The 7730-nt window shown below is 46.4% G+C and overlaps 2 non-coding genes across 2 annotated transcripts; both read left to right on the forward strand.

Moving 5' to 3' along the window:
• The first annotated feature begins 657 nt into the window (after window positions 1–657).
• trnan-guu (transfer RNA asparagine (anticodon GUU)) lies at window positions 658–731 on the forward strand. The gene has a single exon. It is a non-coding gene; the product is annotated as a tRNA-Asn (tRNA).
• A 6671-nt stretch (window positions 732–7402) lies between these two features.
• trnan-guu (transfer RNA asparagine (anticodon GUU)) lies at window positions 7403–7476 on the forward strand. Its single transcript has one exon. It is a non-coding gene; the product is annotated as a tRNA-Asn (tRNA).
• Window positions 7477–7730: the final 254 nt, after the last annotated feature.

Raw genomic sequence — 7730 nt, forward strand, 5'->3', positions numbered from 1 at the left:
CCAGGAAATCTCCAGTTAACCTTCTTTGCTCCAAAGCGAACATTCCCAACCTTGGGAATGTCTCTCCAAAATGGAAATTCCTCATCCCTGGACATGACGCAATGTGTATAATTGGGAAGAGATTTTGGCAAAATATTGTCAGTTAGGAAATGGAAAAATGTTCATGAGGAAAAACAGAAATCCCAGTCTCCAGCTTTGTGAATCTTTTGAAACTCTTTGGGAAGCGGATTTAGAGGAGAATGAAAGATGAACTGTCCGACTGAGGAGAGACAGTCCAGACAGCGTCCCCTTGTGGAAGAGGCCGGGAGATTGACTCTGAGGTTCTCGGGACATGAACTGATCTGAGACATTGAAAGAATTGTCATTCCTGCACATCAGGAATTCAAACCCCTTCTCGCCTCCGAGCCAATGAGAGAAATCGGGAACAGGCAAAACACTGAAAGGCTCGAAGGGCGACGGCCCCGGAGTAAGAAAGCTAGTTCCTCCTGATATGGATGTGTCTGCAGACTGTCCCCGGTGTCTCCACAATAAATCTCCCAGGCTTTATTATGGAAAAGTAAAACTGATAGATGACAATTGTAATTCTAGGCGTGGAGGCTGAATTATGAATTCACTAATAGCCTCCCCTAAGCGATGGCGCAGGCCTCGTTGTCGTCTGTCTCTGTGGCGCAATTGGTCAGCGCGTTCGGCTGTTAACTGAAAGGTTGGTGGTTCGAGCCCACCCAGGGGCGGTGTGTTCGCTGTTCTTTCTTGGTTTCAAAGCTGTGCGCTTTTGATGGGGTCAGGAAAATGTTCCCCAAACGGAAATCTTCTCCACAAAGGGGTTTTTGAATTGAATTAATGTCGAATGTCAGGGACTGCGGATGCGGAGAAGCCGCGACAAAAAGAGAAACTCGGCAGGTTTGACAGTACCTGTCGGAGAAAACAGATTTCTGAAATGTTGTATCTGATTCTCTTTCCATGGATGTTGCCTGACCTGCTGATTTTCTCCTGCAATTTCTAGTTTTGTTTTGAACTGAAAGTTCATTTCATCTTTTGGGATGAAACACCTAAATATCTGCAAACATCGTGTGCAGATATTTAACCCTTTCGAATCACTGTGAAGTGATTGGATTCAAACAAACTCTGCGATGATTCACTCTTTCGCAGCTCCACAGGCAGACAGACCTGGGAAGTGAAGCTGTCAGTGTGGTTCTGCATTCGTGGGCCGAGTGGTTAATGCGATGGACTTGAAATCCATTGCGGTTTCCCCACGCAGGTGTGAACCCTGCCGACTACAAAATGACAAATGTCGTCGAAAAGAAAGGGAGCTTGCTCCCCGGCTTCTTCTTTAAGATTCAAATCAGTGGAGGGGGAAAGGTATTTCACTCACTGGTGGGAATCTGCAACTCACTGCCTGTTCGGGTGGAACAAGCAGATACCCGCAGAGCTTCCTTTGAGGCTGAGTCAAGTGTTTGGTAATGAGATTAGAACAGTGAGAGGCTTGAAATCGTGATCGAAATGAAGCAGGCACCTGAGGACAAGGGTGTTTCCTTTGCCAGTGAAAGATACTGCTTCACAAAGTTGGGCCTGTGGAAGGGAATCAGTGACGGTGATTATCTTTGGTTGTTCACCTTGTGAAGGTTCCCATTGCTGCGCATGTCCGTGTTAACGTCAGAAACTCTGCAGCATGATGGCGTTCGATACGCACAGGGCCCGGGCGCAATGGATGACGGATCTGACTCCACCTACCTGTTTGAAATGCAGCTCACAGCTTCTTCACACACCCCAATTAATCTTTCTCATTGTCCTGAAGCCGGCATACGGTTTGAAGTCCCGATCTGCGGGAATGGGAATCTTTTCACTGTCTCGCGTCAGTCAATGTCCCTGAGAACATCGGAGTCAAGTCACAGCGCTGTCAGATGAGGGGAAGCTGAAATAGCCCCACACGCTGCTCACGGCCACATTTTACTTTCCCCAACTCACCGCCTCAACCACTGCGGCTCCTGGGAGTGGAAAGGAAACAATCACCAAAACCCAGTCTTAGCTTTGTGAATCTTCAGAAAATCAGCAAACGTTCATCCCTTCGGATTTTCTATCCTGGGCTGACAGGGATGGGTTTTGTCACTCTTTTGTAGGATATTGCAAGTGGATATTTTGCAGAAAAGCACCACAATGCAATCTGATTAATCAGGTCCTGGATGTTTTCGGTCTTTGAATGAAAGGGTTGTGCTCCAGAACTTTGTTGTTCACAGTTTATAATACTTATCTTCCCAGTCCACTGTATCACTTATCGAAAATGTTTAATTTGCGTCTTGTAATCCTTTCACTGTCTGCTAATGAGGAAAGCGTTTCCGTGTTTTACCTAAATTATCTTGACCTGGCATACCTCAAGCCTCAAGGTAATTTCACGAGAAACCTTCTCCAGTTCAAAAGTCAACTGTTAATGATGGCTCTGTTTCTTGTCACGTATCCAATTTCAGATCGATGTTGTTAATGTCCCTTTTATTCCTTCAGATCCAGGTTTCGCTCACAGGGCGAGAACAGAACTGTCACCAAATACATTTACCAATCTACGTTCATCCTACCGATTGTATTAGCATCATCAACACTTCTCATCAAAATAATTCGAGAGACTTTCATCAGAATTTTCTGTGAACAGTTCTACATTAGCTTTGCTGAATGAACCCCAAATTTCTTGAAGTGGCTCCTTATTTTAGGCCCTGATTATTAATCTCTCTACGCATGGGATTGGATACTTCCCACCCGCTCTATCCCTCATCAATGTGTGTAGTTCAGTTCGATCTCCCATCAGCCTCCTCTGTCCTGATCAAATCCAGGGAAACAGGATACGTTGGGGCTATGGCGCGGACAGGACAAGCCCAATACTCACCTTTCCTGTTAGAACCATTCCATGAGAAATTTTAGACCACAACTTTGGGCGCTTAGCTGTGGCCGAACACTTAAGGTGTTGGCGTAGAGATGCTTTGGGGCTCCCCCGCCCAGGCTGGTAACCTGCTGACTATGCTTTCTTCGCTGGCGATTTTAAATGACTTCCTGTTGGTTGCACTATCGCTCAAACTTCACAAAACCCGGCTCAATAAAGCCACGTTTTCTCATGTCTGGGAATTGATTGCCATGCAGGATCCTCGGGTTCTGAACAAACAACGTACTAGCCTCACAACGTCAGCTCTGTTTACCTTTCCACAGATGCTGCTCGACCTGTTGGCTTTCTGCAGTATTCTCTGTGTTTATTCGGCACAAGTGCTGCTTTTCATTCAAGAACTTCAATCCCTGTCCTCTGGTAACTGACTCTGGTCAGTGGCAATTGATTGTTCTGATCATTAATCTGCCCATTCCCACCGCTTCTTCTCCCATCATTACCAACAGCCCCAGGAAATCTCCAGTTAACCTGCTTTGCTCCAAAGCGAACATTCCCAACCTTGGGAATGTCTCTCCAAAATGGAAATTCCTCATCCCTGTACATGACGCAATGTGTATAATTGGGAAGAGATTTTGGCAAAATATTGTCAGTTAGGAAATGGAAAAATGTTCATGAAGCAAAACAGAAATCCCAGTCTCCAGCTTTGTGAATCTTTTGAAACTCTTTGGGAAGCGGATTTCGAGGAGAATGAAAGATGAACTGTCCGACTGAGTAGAGACAGTCCAGACAGCGTCCCCTTGTGGAAGAGGCCGGGAGATTGACTCTGAGGTTCTCGGGACATGAACTGATCTGAGACATTGAAAGAATTGTCGTTCCTGCACATCAGGAATTCAAACCCCTTCTCGCCTCCGAGCCAATGAGAGAAATCGGGAACAGGCAAAACACTGAAAGGCTCGAAGGGCGACGGCCCCGGAGTAAGAAAGCTAGTTCCTCCTGACATGGATGTGTCTGCAGACTGTCCCCGGTGTCTCCACAATAAATCTCCGAGGCTTTACTATGGAAAAGTAAAACTGATAGATGACAATTGCAATTCCAGGCGTGGAGGCTGAATTATGAATTCACTAATAGCCTCCCCTATGCGATGGCGCAGACCGCGCCAACGCCTGTCTCTGTGGCGCAATTGGTCAGCGTGTTCGGCTGTTAACCGAAAGGTTGGTGCTTCGAGCCCACCCAGAGGGCGGTGTGTTCGCTATTCTTCCTTGGTTTCACAGCTGTGCGCTTTTGATGGGGTCAGGAAAATGTTCCCCAAACGGAAATCTTCTCCACAAAGGGGTTTTTGAATTGAATTAATGTCGAATGTCAGGGACTGCGGATGCGGAGAAGCCGAGACAAAAAGAGAAACTCGCCAGGTTTGACAGTACCTGTCGGAGAAAACAGAATTCCGAAATGTTGTATCTGATTCTCTTTCCACGGATGTCGCCTGACCTGCTGATTTCCTCCTGCAATTTCTAGTTTTGTTTTGAACTGAAAGTTCATTTCATCTTTTGGGATGAAACACCTAAATATCTGCAAACACCGTGTGCAGATATTTAACTCTTTCGAATAACTGTGAAGTGATTGGATTCAAACAAACTCTGCGATTATTCACTCTTTCGCAGCTCCACAGGCAGAGAGACCTGGGAAGTGAAGCTGTCAGTGTGGTTCTGTATTGGTGGGCCAAGTGGCGAATGCGATGGACTTGAAATCCATTGCGGTTTCCCCACGCAGGTGTGAACCCTGCCGACTACAAAATGACAAATGTCGTCGAAAAGAAAGGGAGCTTGCTCCCCGGCTTCTTCTTTAAGATTCAAATCAGTGGAGGGGGAAAGGTATTTCACTCACATTGGGGCTGGTCTGGAATCTGCAACCCACTGCCTGTTCTGGTGGATCAAGCAGATACCCGCATAGCTTCGTTTGAGGCTGTGAGCAAAGTGTTTGGAAATGAGATTAGAACAGTGAGGGGCATGAAATCGTGATCGAAATGAAGCAGGCACCTGAGGACAAGGGTGTTTCCTTTGCCAGTGAAAGATACTGCTTCACAAAGTTGGGCCTGTGGAAGGGAATCATGACGGTGATTATCTTTGGTTGTTCACCTTGTGAAGGTTCCCATTGCTGCGCATGTCCGTGTTAACGTCAGAACTCTGCAGCATGGTGGCGTGAGATACGCACAGGAGCGGGGCGCAATGGATGACGCATCTGACTCCACCTACCTGTTTGAAATGCAGCTCACAGCTTCTTCACACACCCCAATTAATTTTTCTTATTGTCCTGAAGCCGGCATATGGTTTGAATTCCCTATCTGCGGGAATGGGAATCTTTTCACTGTCTCACGTCAGTAAGTGTCCCCGAGAACGTCAGAGTCAAGAAACAGCGCTGTCAGATGAGGGGAAGCTGAAATAGCCCCACACGCTGCTCACGGCCACATTTTACTTTCCCCAACTCACCGCCTCAACCACTGCGGCTCTTGGGAGTGGAAAGGAAACAATCACCAAAACCCAGTCTTAGCTTTGTGAATCTTCAGAAAATCAGCAAACGTTCATCCCTTTTTCGATCCAGGGCTGACAGGGATGGGTTTTGTCACTCTTTTGTAGGATATTGCAAGTGGATGTTTTGCAGAAAAGCACCACAATGCAATCTGATTAATCAGGACCTGGATGTTTTCGTCTTTGAATGTAAGTGTTGTGCTCAAGAACTTTGTTGTTCACAGTTTATAATACTTATCTTCCCAGTCCACTGTATCACTTGTTGAAAATGTTTAATTTGCGTCTTGTAATCCTTTCACTGTCTGCTAATGAGGATAGCGTTTCCGTGTTTTACCTAAATTATCTTGACCTTGCATACCTCAAGCCTCAAGCTAATTTCACGAGAAACCTTCTCCAGTTCAAAAGCCAACTGTTAATGATGGCTCTGTTTCTTGTCACGTATCCAATTTCAGATCGATGTTGTTAATGTCCCTTTTATTCCTTCAGATCCAGGTTTCGCTCACAGGGCGAGAACAGAACTGTCACCAAATACATTTACCAATCTACGTTCATCCTACCGATTGTATTAGCATCATCAACACTTCTCATCAAAATAATTCGAGAGACTTTCATCAGAATTTTCTGTGAACAGTTCTACATTAGCTTTGCTGAATGAACCCCAAATTTCTTGAAGTGGCTCCTTATTTTAGGCCCTGATTATTAATCTCTCTACGCATGGGAATGGATCCTTCCCACCCGCTCTATCCCTCATCAATGTGTGTAGTTCAGTTCGATCTCCCATCAGCCTCCTCTGTCCTGATCAAATCCAGGGGAACAGAATACGTTGGGGCTATGGCGCGGACAGGACAAGCCCAATACTCACCTTTCCTGTTAGAACCATTCCATGAGAAATTTTAGACCACAACTTTGGGCGTGTCGTTGTCGCCGAACACTTAAGGTGCTGGCGTAGAGATCCTTTGGGGCTCCCCCGCTCAGGGTGGTAACCTGCTGACTATGCTTTCTTCACTGGCGATTTTAAATGACTTCCTTTTGGCTGCATTATCGCTCAAACTTCACAAAACCCGTCTCGATAAAATCCAGTTTTCTCATGTCTGGGAATTGATTGCCATGCAGGAAACTCGGGTTGTGAACAAACAACGTACCAGCCTCACAACGTCAGCTCTGTTTACCTTTCCACAGATGCTGCTCGACCTGTTGGCTTTCTGCAGTATTCTCTGTGTTTATTCGGCACAGGTGCTGCTTTTCATTCAAGAACTTCATTCCCTGTCCTCTGGTAACTGACTCTGGTCAGTGGCAATTGATTCTTCTGATCATTAATCTGCCCATTCCCACCGCTTCTTCTCCCATCATGACCAACCGCCCCAGGAACTCTCCAGTTTACCTTCTTTGCTCCAAAGCGAACATTCCCAACCTTGGAAATGTCTCTCCAAAATGGAAATTCCTCATCCCTGGAAATGAATCATGGCGTACAATTGGGAAGAGGTTTTGGCAAAATATTGTCAGTTAGGAAATGGAAAAATGTTCATGAAGCAAAACAGAAATCCCAGTCTCCAGCTTTGTGAATCTTTTGAAACTCTTTGGGAAGCGGATTTCGAGGAGAATGAAAGATGAACTGTCCGACTGAGTAGATACAGTGCAGACAGCGTCCCCTTGTTGAAGAGGCCGGGAGATTGACTCTGATGTTCTCGGGACATGACCTGATCTGAGACATTGAAAGAATTGTCATTCCTGCACATCAGGAATTCAAACACCTTCTCGCCTCCGAGCCAATGAGAGAACTCGGGAACAGGCAAAACATGGAAAGGCTCGAAGGGTGACGTCCCGGAGTAAGAAAGCTAGTTCCTCCTGACATGGATGTGTTTCCAGCCTGTCCCCGGTGTCTCCACAATGAATGTCCCAGGCTTTATTATGGAAAAGTAAAACTGATAGACGACAACTGGAATTCGAGGTCGGGAGGCTGAATTATGAATTCACTAATAGCCTTCCCTAAGCGATGGCGCAGCCCATGTCATCGCCTGTCTCTGTGGCGCAATTGGTCAGCGCGTTCGGCTGTTAACCGAAAGGTTGGTGGTTTGAGCCCACCCAGAGGCGATGAGCTTCTGGTTGCCTGTCACTTTAACACGCCACCCTGTTCCCTGGCCCACATCTCTGTCTCAGGCATGCAGCAGTGTTCCAGCAAAGCTCCGCTCCAGATGGAAGACCAGCGCCTCATTTTCCGTTTGGAATCCTCCAGTCTTCAAGATCGAGTTCAATATTATTTGGACCCGAACTCCCGCATGCTCTTCATCCCGACCACACCCACACGAGGCCTTGTTATCACATCGTCTGCTGTTACACACGACTTA

This window comes from Chiloscyllium plagiosum, unplaced genomic scaffold, assembly GCF_037043375.1.
Source record: "Chiloscyllium plagiosum isolate Xiang-an unplaced genomic scaffold, Cpla_swu_hap1 HiC_scaffold_27, whole genome shotgun sequence".
NCBI lineage: Eukaryota > Metazoa > Chordata > Chondrichthyes > Orectolobiformes > Hemiscylliidae > Chiloscyllium > Chiloscyllium plagiosum.